The following is a 15,300-nucleotide window of genomic DNA, read 5'->3' on the forward strand; positions in this document are numbered from 1 at the left end:
CCCCTGTCTTTTGAACACTCTTCCCATACTCCCCTTTCTCTTTCCCCTGTCTTTCTCTTCTCTCTCCCCCTCTCCTTGCCATCTCTCTCCCCTGTCTTTTGAACCCTCTTCCCATACTCCCCTTTCTCTTTCCCCTGTCTTTCTCTTCTCTCTCCCCCTCTCCCTGCCATCTCTCTCCCCTGTCTTTCGAACCCTCTTCCCATACTCCCCTTTCTCTTTCCCCTGTCTTTCTCTTCTCTCTCCCCCTCTTCCTGCCATCTCTCTCCACTGTCTCTTCTTTATCTTCTTTGTCTTCCTGCCATCTCTCTCCCCCTCTTCTTTGTCAAACTGTTTCTCTTCCCCTTTTCTCTCATTTTTTTCCTCTCCCCCTCTTTCCTTTATGCTGTACCTGCCTTTCAATGCACATTCACTGCATTTTACTGCCCAGCAGCCCATTTGAAAAGGTCCAGGTTGCATGGGGAAATTAGGCTGGCCATGGGGTCCCCTATGCTCATTCTGCGCTAGGGACCTCCAGGGATTATAAATGGCAGTTTGTTGGTATTGCGATTAAGCCATGGTGGCCAACAGAAGAGTCCCGCATTGTCTGTGTGGGCATTATCGCATTCTTTTCACATTAGTGGCAGTGGATGCAATCTACTGGAGGCACTTGCCTCGGAGCATGATTGTGTCACTATCCGACTCTCATAGACCCACAGTTTAGTAGGATTATGTGGTAGGATAATATGGAGGCCCCCATGTTATCATTTGATATATTTTAAATATAAATATAAATAAGAACAAACAAATGGTTAAAATGGGTTACACAATGAATATGTATTATAAGTAATAATTATCAAGGTAATTATTAAACATACTTAATATTTTTATATTTGTTGCAATAATGATCTGTACTGCACGTTTTTGTAAACTGAATTTGTAGACAACAGTAAAATATTTAAAAGAAGTGCATTATTAATTAAAGACGGAACTAAAGGTCATATTATTGATTCATAGATATAATGGAGTTCTCATCCGAAACAAGTTAATAACTCTGGCTTTATTTTAGGTAGATGATTCACTGTTTGTAGCGGAAAAAGTTTTTGCTGCTGTTTTACAGAGTAATTGGATACCTTATTAACAGGCCCAGATTAAGGGCCACATGGGAAGCAGAGGAGGTGTGACCAGTGCAGTGTGGGTGTGGCCAGTGTCACATAGGTGTATACTCACCATACTATCAGCCCCAATGTCTCCCTAAATATGTCAAACAATAAAACTTGCTTCAGTTTGGGGTAATTAGAGATACACTTTTACTATCACGGATCATGGCTGATCGTGTGTACAGCTGATGGCTGCTTATTATCATGCTGTCATGCCAGATTTGCATAAGTGGAGCCTCTGAGGGGGCGAATACTAATTACAGGGCCCTGGCTTGTTGGAGGAGCCCAGGTCTGCTGCCCCCCCTTCCCCCCTTAAGTATATACTTACCATGTGATGCCATGCGGGTCCCTTCTCATTTGCGATGACAACCTCCTAATTACATCTTCAGGAAGATGGCGCCACACAGTGGAAGCAAAGACTTTGTGTTCTCTAATGCACATGCGCCATCTTCCAGAATATCACTAGGAAGATGGCGTCGCTGAGGAGGATGCTTCCGCTTACCGTCACAAGGCAAGGGTTAGGCACTGATTGCCCCCCCCCCCCCACCCCCACCCCAAGTATCTGCCCCTGGCTCAGGGGCAAACGGTATCACAATTAGTCTTTTATTAATAGATTTTCTCTTTAGTAGGAAGCATATTCTCACTGATCAGATCACCCCCCTCCCACAGTACCTGGGCCCGGTGCCGCTCTCTATGGCCCTGCCTGTAAACATATCATTTTGTAGACTTGCCAGTCATGTCACTGAACAGAATCTAATACCATTACCCATATGTTACATCCCTACCTCTGATGAATCTACGCATGTAGTCGATTTTCTCATTCTCTCGCATTATCCTTTGCTGGGGAAAAAAACTGTTTTACATAGATGCTAATCAAGGAATGTGCTGCCTCTCTAGTGCCCCTAGGCCAATGATAGGGAACATGAGAAGCTGTAACCTACTACAGTGCCACATGAGCTGCCCTCTAAATCCACACTACCCTTCATCAAAGTAACAGGATAAAAAATACATTTTGAAGAAATATAACATATGAGCAGGTATTTTAAAATGTTTAAACAAGTGTTGCAAGCTATAACAAACAAATGTGACAATAAAGCAGGAAGGAGCTAGGGGCCACAGGTGAAGGTTTGGTTGGACATCACTTGCACTTCATTGCCTAAAGCATGGGCCTACTGTGTTTTATGAAACCCAGCTCCTGGTTTTCAGTAAGTTGCAATCAAATAGTCATGGCTGGATGCTGTCCGTAAACTATGTGTGAAGGAATAGTAAAGGAAACCTAAGCTTATCGTTAGTTTCTAATTCATTTCTCCCATTTAATATGTTACCCAGATATCCAAATAGATGTTGAAGGCTTTTGATTTAGAACTCGACCCACCTACAACTAAAGTAACATTCTAAACCAGAGCATTAGCTACACACTGTTATGAGCATAAAATCCGTGCCTGTATTATTTATATTTCCGTTAGCAGAGTAAGCAATAGATAGAAGTAAAAGTGTTTTGTACTCATCCCCAGGAACAGTGGTTTGTTCTTTTCAGCCCCATTTCAGTTGACACAATATACTTTCTCTTAATGGTTCTCATGGTAATTCTAAAGGACACTTAGCGGTTCTGGAGTTAAGGAATATTCCACTTTGTTAAAGAGGGAAATAAAAGTCAATGAAGACTGTGGGTTGAATAACACTAGTTTACTCAAAATACTTATAGCCATATAATAGTCAATATTTCCTCCCCTTAGATTGTAAGCTCTCACGAGTAGGGACCTCTTCCCTCATGTGCTTATCCTTTTCTTACTTTAATAATCCTCAACTGCCCAAATCAAGCAGTTTTTTGGCCACCTGGAGCTTCTCTGTCATTTACTAGTGTAGTTATGCTTAGTTACCCTGTACTTGTCCTAAATTGTCATCAACTGTAAGTCACTGTTTTCCTGTTTTGATTATGTGCATATGTACTCTGTAATTGGGCGCTGCGGAACCCTTGTGGCGCCATATAAATAAAGGATGATAATAATAATAATAATAATAATAATAATATTTATGTTAATACTTTGACAGTTCTAGGGGTATATATTTACTACAGTGCAGGTTTTTAGAAGTAGAGATGTTGCCAATAGCAACCAATCAGTTTCTACTTATTTATGTAGCACCTCTAGAAGATGGTAGCTGGAATCTGATTGGTAGCTAAGGGCAACATCCCCACTTTTAAAAACCTGCAGTTTAGTTAATATACCCCTAGTTTGTTCTTAATGCCATAAGGAAAGGGTAAACAAAACGCATACTGCTAGTTCCTACAGAAATTAGGCATGGTGAGCCACCGGCTCATAATACATTTTGTGAATATTATTATTATTATTACTATTATTATTATCCTTTATTTATATGGCGCCACAAGAGTTCTGCAGCGCCCAATTACAGAGTACATATGCAAATAATCAAAAAAGGAAAACAGCAACTTACAGTTGACGACAATATAGGACAAGTACAGGGTAAATAAACAGCTACATCAGCAGATGACACTGAGATAAGTATCAGGTGGCAGAAGACGGCTGGATTTGGTGCAGTTGAAGATTATTAAAGTAAGAAAAAGGGCCCTACTCGTGAGAGCTTACATTCTAAAGGGGTGGGGTAGACAGCAGTGGCAAACGCAGGATTTCTAGAGGGGGGTTTCCAAATGCAATCTCCATATATTCCACTCTGCGGAACATTATAGATGATCTGTAGCAGTGGTTCTCAACCTCTGTCCTCAAGTACCCCCTACAGTTCATGTTTTCCAGGTCTCCTCACAGGACTGGAAGTGAAATAATTAGCTCCACCTGTGGGTCTTTTAAAATGTGTCAGTGAGTAATGAATACACCTGTTCAACTGCTAGGTGACCTGGAAAACATGACCTGTTGGGGGTACTTGAGGACTGAGGTTGAGAACCACTGATCTATAGTATAGGCTGTAAGAAACATATTTAAATTATATAAATAAAATAAGTGGTCTGGAAAAGGTTAAACATACTATAATAAAGGCACAAACATTATGGAACTAGTACCTCACTTTCTAAGCACACATTCTCCCACCTCATGGTAAGGCTCCTGTCTCTTCTTTCTGGTAGCTACTCTTTGGTCCAGTGCACTGAATGAGGGCTCAGAACCACACACACAGCAAACTTTGTAGAAAAAGCTGCTACTGGGTATGTGCAGCAGCTCTGCATGATGCGGCGGCAGCTCTAGTACTCGTATTCTATACCATTGCTATTGATGTCATAGTTTGCCACTTGCCAAAACTATGCGTGTGCCTATGGACAGACATGGGTGACACAGACGGGGTACATAGAGAGCGTTGAACAGAGAGCTAAGGGGGGTACTCAAGGAGCGTTCGCTGCTTAAAATCTAAGCAATCTGACTAGATTGCTTAGATTTTAAGCAGCGATCACTCCGTGTGTACCCCTCACAGCAATAGCGATGCGCAGCCCCACGCATCGCTATTGCTGGTGCTAGATTGAGCCTGCAGGCCAATCTAGCAGGTCGCTCACTTCACCCGCTGGGTGAAATGAGCGGCCCCCCGTCTCCCCCCGCACGCTCAGCACACATCGCACTTTGCTGAGCAGGGCCGCCATCAAGGGGGGACTGCCGGTACTGCAGTCCCGGGCCCGGACATTCAGACAGATAGGGGGGGGGGGGGGGGGGGGCCGGCCCGCTCATGCCTCGTTCCCCCGCTCCTACCACAAATTATAGGGGGCCCCTGTCGTACCGACCGCTGAAGCTTGTAAATGCCTTCTCTGCCTCTCTGCTTTGAAGCCAGAGCCGGCCATAGACATAGGCAAACTAGGCAGTTGCCTAGGGCATTTGATATGCCTAGGGGCATCAGCAGCTTTTGCTGATTAAAATGATATGTGGCATGCCTATATTCTGTGTGTAGCATTTCGTATGCAGATACAGCCGCAGTCACACACAGAAGATAGGCATGCTGCATATCAATTTAATCAACAGAAGCTGCTTGTGCATCCTAGCTACATTGCAATGCAAATAAGATGCATTTTCATTAAAAAAAAGGTGCCCGACATTAGCATTGAGGCAAGATTTATGAGGACACATCTGTATCCAAGCAGAGGCAGAGGTCACAGTGTTAGTGGCAGTGTGAGTGCTGTGTGCATGTGAGTGGGTTGGTTGTGCAGTAGTGTTCGGAATATGTGTAAGGAGCATTATGTGTGTCATATAAAAATGCATTAATAATGTGCAACATATGTGTTAAGGGGCACTATGTGTGTCATTATGTGTATAAGGGGATTAATAATGTGCGGCATATGTGTAAGGGACATTATGTGTAAAAGGGCATTAATAAAGGTTGTCATAATGTGTAAGGCGCATTATGTTTATAAGGACATTAATAATGTGTCTCATGTGTAAGGGGCATTACTGTGTGGAATTGTGTATAAATGCATTACTAATTTGTGGCATTATGTGTATAAGGTGCTCTACCATGTGGCGTTGCATATAGAAAGGGCACTACTATGTCGTCTAATGTGAATAAAGAGCAATAGGGTGTGGTGTAATGTGAATAAGGGGCTCTACTGTGAGGAGTAACGTTTATAAGGTAAAGTGATACTACTGTGGGATGTAATATGAATTATGGACACTATCGCATGATCAAATGTGAATAAAGTTGCAGTACTGTGTGGCGTAATTGGAATTGGGGTTACTATTGTGTGGCCATGCCCCTTGCCAGCAAAAACACCCCCCTTTTTGGGCTGTGCGCCAAATGTGCAAACTGTTCCTATTTAAAATATAGGGGGTACAAACACCAAAATAAGGACTGCTATGGGTGAGGGGTGATGGTTCTGGGAAAGAGGTGCAAGGTCAGAGGCGGTACCAGCGGTGGTGCTAGGGGGCACCAGCCAAAATCTTGCCTAGGGCATCATATTGGTTAGGGCCGGCTCTGTTTGTAGCCCCGCCCACTACCATCAGGCTGGGGACCCACGCACCATGCAGTGTCTGGCTGCTCTCCAGTCTGTCTGTCCTAACGCTGAGGAGTTTCCTGATCAGAGCAGGAACTCCTCAGCAGTGTGTCCTGTGCTCCGATTGGCTGAGTGACACATCACACACAATCACTCAGCCTATAGGAGCACAGACACTCCCCTCCCTACACAGACAGTACACTGCCGAGAAAGTTGTACTGGAATAAGTTGGAGGAGGAGTCAGGGAGGCTGCTGCTTCCGTAGACTGCAGGCAACAAAGATGAAGAGCCTGGTCAGTGTTCCTGTGTGTATGTGTAATGTGTGTGAGCATAGTCAGTGTCACTGTGTGTGTACCTGGTCAGTGTCTCTGTGTGTGTACCTCGACAGTGTCACTGTGTGTGAGAGTTTGGTCAGTGTCACTGTATGTGGGAGTTTGGTCAGTGTCACTGTGTGTGAGAGTTTGGTCAGTGTCAGTGTCACTATGTGTGAGAGTTTGGTCAGTGTCACTGTGTGTGAGAGTTTGGTCAGTGTCACTGTGTGAGAGTTTGGTCAATGTCACTGTGCTTGTGTGTACCTGGTCAGTGTCACTATGTGTGAGAGTTTGGTCAGTGTCACTGTGCGTGAATGTGCCTGGTCAGTGTCACTGTGTGTGAGAGTTTGGTCAGTGTCACTGTGCGTGAATGTGCCTGGTCAGTGTCACTGTGTGTGAGAGTTTGGTCAGTGTCACTGTGCGTGAATGTGCCTGGTCAGTGTCACTGTGTGTGAGAGTTTGGTCAGTGTCCCTGTGCACGTGTGTCAGGTGTGTGAGCTTGATCAGTGTCCGAGTCACTGTGTGCGTATGTCAGGCGTGTGAGCTTGGTGTATGTGTAGCTTCCAAACCTTCACTACATTAGCAATGGGTTGGCTATGGGATCTCGGCGGTCAGAATACTGATGCCGGGATCCCGATTGGCAGAATGCCGACGGGAGGGGGGGGGGGGGGGCAAGTGTAATGAAGCCCCTAGTGGGCTCGGTGGCTTGCTGCCGGCATTCTGGCAGTCGGGATTCTGGCGTCTGTATTCTGACCGCTGGGAACTCGACTACATCCCTTAGTACTGTGAGAATATTAAATATCTGGTGGTGCCTTAAGGATAGTGTCCACAAGCCCTCTGACTATAACATCTGCGTTATCTCAACATTGAAGCTCTCTCTCTCCCCTTCTCTTATCCTACCATATCCCTGCCCTTGGTCTCTCTCTCCCCCTCTCCAATCTCCCTCCCACCAGTCTGTTTTGCCTCATTTCCCCTGTCTCTTTCTCTCTCCCTCTTGGTCTCCCCCTCCCCCTAAAATACTTTTTCTCTCTCACCTCTTTTATTTCTCTCTCTTCCTTCTTTTGTCCTGGCTATGTTTTTTTTCCTCAATGTCCACACCTTTTCTTGCTTTTTGTCTATTTGAATGTGTCCTATGACAGCGGCCATCACAGACTTGGACACGTGTATCTCAAGTGCACTGCTGAAATGGGCAAACAGCCCATTGTTGGGAGAAAGTGCCCATAAATTAGTGCGATGGGCATGTGGGTGAGCATGTTTATCTAACTGTTGACAGTGGGAGCTGTGAGTGTAATGCACAAATGTGCCAATATCCGCACGCACTGCTTCGGCAAATGCTGTGATAAGTAGGGACGGAAGTTAGTGCTCTGGTAAAGCTGTGCCATGGTGGGTCCCTCCTCTAATGCTTCTCTAGTGATTGTCCATACTCCATCTGGCGGGTGGGGGGCCCTGCCTATTTTGTCAGTCACGGGCCCCACAATTTCTGATATGCAGCCCTGGTGCTGAGCGGGGGAGAGATGTGTGCTGAGCGGTTCGCTCAGCACACATCTCTCCCCACATCTGCAGATGAGTACTGGCCTTAAGGATGAGATTTGGCTGGGTTTGGTGAAGAAGTGGGTCTTGAGAGCCCGTTTGAAGTTTTGTAGAGAGGTGGAGAGTCTGCGGGGGAGAGATAAGGAATTCCAGAGAAATGGAGAAGCACATGAAAAATCTTGGAGATAGGAGTGGTAGGAAGTAACCAGTAGGCAGGAGAGGCGGTGTGCATTAGCAGAGCGAAGAGGATGGGTGGGAGCGTAAAGGAAGATAAAGTCAGAGATGTAGATGGGACAGGAGTGGGTGAGGGCTTTGTAAGTGAATGTGAGAAGTTTGAAATGGATTCTGAAAGGGAAGGGGAGCCAGTGAAGGTCTAGTAAGAGAGGAGAGGTGGACGTAGTGCGTTTGGTGAGGAAAATGAGCCTGGCAGCAGCATTGAGGATAGATTGGAGTGGAGAGAGGTATTTGTCAGGAATGCCAGTCAGGAGGAGATTACAGTAGTCCAGTCTGGAAATAACCAGTGAGTGGATAAGGGTCTTAGTAGCATCCTGGGTCAGAAAGGGTCTGATCCTGGAAATATTTTTTAGATGAAAACGGCAGGATTGTGAGAGGTGCTGAATGTGAGGTTTGAAGGAGAGGGAGGAGTCAAGGATTACTCCAAGACAGCGTACTTGGGGGCTAGAGGAGATAGTAGTGCCATCAATAAATAATGAGATTGTAGGAGGTGAGGTTATGCGGGAGGGAGGGAAGATGATCAGCTCGGTCTTAGACGTGTTAAGTTTAAGAAAGCACTGGGACATCCAAACAGAAATAGCAGAGAGACAGTTGGAGATACAAGTGAGGAGAGCCGGGGAGAGGTCTGGAGAGGAAAGATAGATTTGAGTGTCATCAGCATAGAGATGATATTGGAAACCAAAAGAACTAATGAGTTTATCTAGTGAGGATGTATAGAGAGAGAAAAGAAGAGGACCAAGGACAGAACCTTGGGGTACACCTACAGTTGGTGGAAGTGAGGGGGAGGTGGAGTCATGAGAGGACACAGAGAATGAACGGTCAGAGAGGTAGGAGGACAGCCAAGAGAGGGCAGTATCACGCAGACCAATGGAGTGAAGGATTTGCAGTAGGAGAGGGTGGTCCACAGTGTCAAAAGCAGCAGAGAGATCAAGAAGAATAAGTAGAGAGTAGTGTCCCTTAAGGCCCGTATTCACGGGCCGATGTGGGAGAGATGTGTGCTGAGCGAACCGCTCAGCACACATCTCTCCCCCCGCTCAGCACAGCGCGATGTGTGCTGAGCGTGCGGGGGGAGACGGGGGGGAATGCTCATTTCACCCAGCAGGCCAATCTAGCACCAGCGATAGCGATGCGCGGGGCTGTGCATCGCTATCGCTGTGGGGGGTACACATGGAGCGATCATGCTTAAAATCTAAGCAATCTAGTAAGATTGCTTGGATTATCGCTCTGTGAGTACCCCCATTTAGATTTAGCAGCATGGAGGTCATTGCATACTTTTGTAAGGGCAGTTTCAGTGGAGTGGAGAGGACGGAAGCCAGACTGGAATGGGTCAAGCAGTGAGTGTGAGGAAAGAAAGGAAGTAAGGCGGTTGTAGACAATATGCTCAAGGAGTTTGGAGGCAAAAGGGAGGAGAGAGATGGGTCGGTAGTTGGAGAGAGTGTTTGGATCAAGGGTAGGTTTTTAAAGAATAGGTGAGATGAATGCATGCTTGAAGGCAGAGGGGACAAGTGCCTGATGAGAGGGAGAGATTGAAAAGGTGGGAAAGATGAGAACAGGCAGAAGGAGAGAGGTAGTGTAGGAGGCGGGAGGGTATAGGGTCAAGTAGGGAGGTGGTGAGGGGACAAGAACGAATGAGGGCCATGACTTCCTCACCAGATGCATGGGAGAAAGATGTCACAGTTGGTGAGAGGGATGGGGAGGGGTGGTAAGGGATGGGAGGAGGCTGGTTGCTGATGGGCTGATGTGATGAGATGTCCTGACGTATGGAGTCACTTTTGGATGTGAAGTAAGTGGCAAAGTCAAGAGCAGAGAGTGAGGAAGGGAGACGAGGTGGAGGTGGGCAGAGGAGTGAGTTGAGAGTGGCAAAGAGGAGCCGGGGGTTGGAAGACTGGGAGGAGAAGAGGTTCTTGAATTATGACTGGTTAGCAAGAGAAAGGGCAGCAATGAAGGATGAGAGCATAAGTTTGAAATGGAGGAAGTCTGCCTTAGAGCGTGATTTCCTCCAGTGTCGCTCAGCAGTACGTGAGCATTTTTGAAGATATCTGGTGCATTTGGTGTGTCAAGGCTGAGGTGTTAATTTGCAAGGGTACATTTAGATGTACTAAGCCTTGGAGAGAGATAAAGTGATGAGAGATAAAGTACCAGCCATTAAGCTCCTAACTCACATATTACAGACTGTGGCCCAAATGTATTAAGCCTTAAAAAGTGATAAAGTGAAGCAATTAAAGAGTGATAAAGTACCGGCCAATCAGCTTCCTAACTGCCATGTTACATGATGGCAAATGTAAAATCTAAGGAAGCGCTTAGCTGGAATGTGTGTGTCAGGTGTTCCACCTTTTTAAAAATATTTACCCTTCAATATAGACTGCTGTTTTCAATTTATGAGGTGCTGACCCCCAGTAGAGATTAAACAGAAAAAGAAGTTGAAAGCGCTGTCCCAATATTATCAGGGTTTTGTTTATTCAAACATATTTAATATCAATACAAATAGCACAATATAAAATCACATATACTTCATAATACCAACTCCCTATAAAAACTCTCCTTTAGGAATTATATATGCAGCACATGGACGTAGTAACACAATAAATAGCTAAACTGGACAAATCTTCTTTTAGGCACAACTGCATGTAACAAGCACAGTCCCAGTTTGTAACATGAGGATACAATGTTGTTCATGTATACCATTTGTATATACTTGACACAATTCCAGATTGAACATGCAGACTGATAGTATAGATACTTCCACAGTTCTCCTTACTTATGTAGCAGTCTCTGCCTTATTACAGTTATTCACACAGCCTCCAGGGATGTATATAAAACTTCTCACCCACTTAATTACGATGACAACCCCAGACTTATCCAAAGGATTCTTTTGTCAGACCACCATTTTTCCTTGTTAATTACTTTGGCATTTAGGTCTAGTAAGACTAGCCGAATCCTCCTGCTGGAATTAGTGGTGATTATTGCATAAAGTCACAATTTTGATTCCCAGATGAGGTGCATCAATTATACTCAAGTAGTTTGAGCTTACGGAATGAGTTCCTCCTATTCTGGGATTCCCTTTTGTCTTGCTGTGTGCGGCAGCTCTGGCGGGCGTCCCCGTCACAGATTATTTGCTAGCGTGCGCCGTTCTCCCCAGGTCGGGCTGTGCTTTGGCGGCTATGCCCGGCGGTAGTATTGGATGTTCCCGTCCCGCGGTCCCTGGCTGGCGGGGCCTTGCGCTTAGGGAGCTGACTTGCCACCTCCCAGTGCTTCCGTCTACGTCACTCGGCTGGATAGGGGTATATTCTTGTTGCGTTTCTCAGCTAATCACCCATGGCTGTTTCCTCAGAAGGAACGGGAATGTCCAATACTGCCACCGGGCATAGCCGCCAAAGAACAGCCCGACCTGGGAGAATGGCGCATGCTAGCAAATAATCTGTGACGGGGACGCCCGCCAGAGCTGCCGCACACAGCCAGACAAAAGGGAATCCCAGAATAGGAGGAACTCATTCCGTAATCTTAAACTACTTGAGTATAATTGATGCACCTCATCTGGGAATCAAAATTGTGACTTTATGCAATACTCACCACTAATTCCAGCGGGAGGATTCGGCTAGTCTTACTAGACCTAAATGCCAAAGTAATTAACAAGGAATAATGGTGGTCTGACAAAAGGATCCTTTGGATAAGTCTGGGGTTATCATCGTAGTCAAGTCGGTGAGAAGTTTTATATACATCCCTGGTGCTGTGTGAATGATTGTAATAAGGCAGAGACTGCTACATAAGTAAGGAGAACTGTGGAAGTATCTATACTATCAGTCTGCATGTTCAATCTGGAATTGTGTCAAGTAGATACAAATGGTATGCATGAACAACATTGTATCCTCATGTTACAAACTGGGACTGTGCTTGTTACATGCAGTTGTGCCTAAAAGAAGATTTGTCCAGTTTAGCTATTTATTGTGTTACTACGTCCATGTGCTGCATATATAATTCCTAAAGGAGAGTTTTTATAGGGAGTTGGTATTATCGAGTATATGTGATTTTATATTGTGCTATTTGTATTGATATTAAATATGTTTGAATAAACAAAACCCTGATAATATTGGGACAGCGCTTTCAACTTCTTTTTCTGTTTCATGTTACAGGATGATTTGAAAAATGACAGTGAGGAGCTGATTTGTTGGTACTTTGGGGTCTATTCATAAAGAAGAGAAAAGCTTTTCTTTGCTACCTGCTATTCATGGAGCAGGTTACCGTGGAGAAGCCTTGACTTCTCCAGCGGCCCCCTGCTCCACGCCAGAATCGCATCACCATACTTTAGTATGATGAGTGCGATTCATGAAGGAGCAGAAAGCCCAGCTTTCCGCTTCTCCACGGAATTCAGGTGCGCCATCTCAGGATGGCGTAACCTGAACTGCAGTGCGGTAACTGCAGGAAAGCTCAATCGTTCCCTGCTCTCTGTCCGCACCCGATGCTAGCTCCGCCCCTGTGACCTCCCAACAGCCACTGCAGCCTTCCGGGAGGTCAGCTGGTGGCGCATGCGCAGAAGGACCTGCCGGCTGACTTCAAGACCGCAGAGGAGCCACGCTGGAGAAGAGAGCATCGCTGGAGCCCTGGACACCGCAGTGCATCGCCGAAGAGTTGAGTATACATGAATTGCTACTTATCACAGCCATACATCACTTCAGAATGATGCAATGTATAGTGATAAGTAACAGTTCGGTTTTCATTTACTTTATAAATAGACCCCTTTATCACTATTTGGGGGATATTCAGTTGTTTGAAAAGTCGGTTGGGTGTCTGTTTTTTCCTGACTATTACAAAAAACAGACACCCAACTGACTTTTCAAACAATTAAATACCCCCCTTTAAGTGCTCCACTTTATCACTTTTTAAAGCTTAATACATTTGGACCTCAGTGTTTGAAAAATGACAGTTAGGAGCTAACTGGTAGTTGATCTCTCCCCACTTTATCACTCTCCAGGGCTTAGTACATCTACCCTGTAGGGGAGAGGTATGAAGGTGTGTTACATATATGACGAGTAACTGCATGTTATGTGCTGCATTTAACGCCTCCCTATATGTACAGTAATAATGCAGGAAAGAGATCAGAATGACAGGGTTTTTGCACCGCTATACCTAGATAAGACACTAACCGTACCAATAACTACAGCTATCGATTTCAACAGCTGCAGCTGTCTTTGACGCACTGACACAGCACTGTCCCTGACAGCCAGGGTTGTGCATACAAAAAGATAATAAAGTGTCTTTTCCCAAACAACTACGGGTGCCACTGGAAATTTTTGACTGGCACATGTGCAGAAACCATGTAAAGGGCAATCAGTGCAGCCTCAAGAGTGAGATTGTAGTTTGCCAGACATGTAAGTTAGCACTCTTCCTCTTCGGTAACTTAACTTCTGATACCTTCACACTCCCGCCTCCCCTCTTTGTTTCACAAATGCATGCTGCCTCTCCTGTCCACTGATCACTTCCACTCCTGCCTCCAAGATTTTGCCCATGCTGCTCCCCACCTCTGGAATTCTTTCCCTCTCCCTATCAGACTCTCCACCTCTCCATAAAACTTCAAACAGGCTCTCAAGACCCACTTACCAAAGCTATCACGCTCTCATGCTAACCCGCTAGCCCATACTCGCTGTTGACCCTATCTATGTTACCCTTGTCTGTCTGCCCCTCCCCTTTAGAATGTAAGGTCTCACAAGCAGGACCCCTTCCCTCATTGCTTTTCCTTCCCTTACTTATATATCATCTACTCCATACTCCCAACAATGGCACTTAACCCTTGGTCTCTGCCACTCTACTGATGATTATATTATTATTATTATTATTATTATTATTATTATTATTATCATCATCATTATCCTTTATTTATATGGCGCCACAAGAGTTCTGCAGTGCCCAATTACAGAGTACATATGCAAACAATCAAAACAGGAAAACATTGATTTACAGTTGAAGACAATATAGGACAAGTACAGGGTAACTAAACATAACTTCATCAGCAGATGACACTGAGATAAGTATCAGGGTGGCCGAAAACTGCAGGATTTGGGGCAGTTGAGGATGACTAAAGTAAGAAAAGGATAAGCACATGAGGGAAGAGTGCCCTACTCATGTGAGCTTACATTCTAAATGGGAGGGGAAGACAGACAGGGGTGACACAGATGGGGTAGACCGAGCATGGAACAGAGGGTTAGGATGAGATTTGGCTGGGTTTGGTAAAGAAGTGGGTCTTAAGAGCCCGTTTGAAGTTCTGTAGAGAGGTGGAGAGTTTGAGGGGGAGAGGTAGAGAATTCCAGAGAATAGGAGCAGTATGTAAAAAATCTTGGAGATAGGAGTGGGAGGAAGTAATCAGAGGACAGGAGAGTCGGCGTGCATTAGCAGAGCGAAGAGGATGGGTGAGAGTGTAAAAGGAAATAAGGTCAGAGATGTAAATGGGAGAGGAGAGAGTGAGTGCTTTGTAAGTGAGTGTGAGAAGTTTTATTTGTATTCTGAAAGGGAAGGGAAGCCAGTGAAGGGCTTGTAGGAGAGGGAAGGTGGATGTAGTGCATTTAGTGAGGAAGATGAGCCGGGCTGCAGCATTGAGGATAGATTGGAGTGGAGAGAGGTAATTCTCAGGGATGCCAGTTAGGAGGAGATTGCAGTAGTCCAGTCTGGAAATGATCAGTGAGTGGATAATGGTCTTGGTGGCATTCTGGGTGAGAAAGGGTCTAAACCTGGAAATATTTTTGAGATGGAAATGACAAGTTTTTACAGGTGCTGAATGTGTGGTTTGAAGGAGAGGGAGGAGTCAAGGATTACGCTAAAACAGCGTACTTTGCGACTTGAGATATTCGTGCCATCAATAGACAATGAGATTGTGGGAGGTGAGGTTGTGCGGGAGGGTGGGAATATGATCAGATCAGCCTTGCACATGTTGAGTTTAAGCAAGTGCTGGGACATCCAGGAGGAGATAGCAGAGAGACAGTTGAAGGAGAGCAGGTGGAAGATAGGTAGATTTGAGTGTCATCAGCATTGATGTGATATTGGAAGTTAATAGAACCAATGAGTTCACCTAAAGACTAAAGAGGACTTATAGAGAGAGAAAAGGTGAGGACCAAGAACAGAACCTTGGGGGACACCTACAGTTAGTGGAAGTGTGGGGGGGG

The 15,300-nt window shown here is 45.3% G+C and overlaps 1 protein-coding gene across 12 annotated transcripts in view; it reads left to right on the forward strand.

Moving 5' to 3' along the window:
* The window catches only part of LINGO1 (leucine rich repeat and Ig domain containing 1), a 667,101-nt gene that overhangs the window by 184,728 nt on the left and 467,073 nt on the right, over positions 1-15,300 (forward strand). The gene's annotated exons all lie outside the window — the stretch shown is intronic.

This window comes from Pseudophryne corroboree, chromosome 6 (genome assembly GCF_028390025.1).
Source record: "Pseudophryne corroboree isolate aPseCor3 chromosome 6, aPseCor3.hap2, whole genome shotgun sequence".
Taxonomy (NCBI): Eukaryota; Metazoa; Chordata; class Amphibia; order Anura; family Myobatrachidae; genus Pseudophryne; species Pseudophryne corroboree.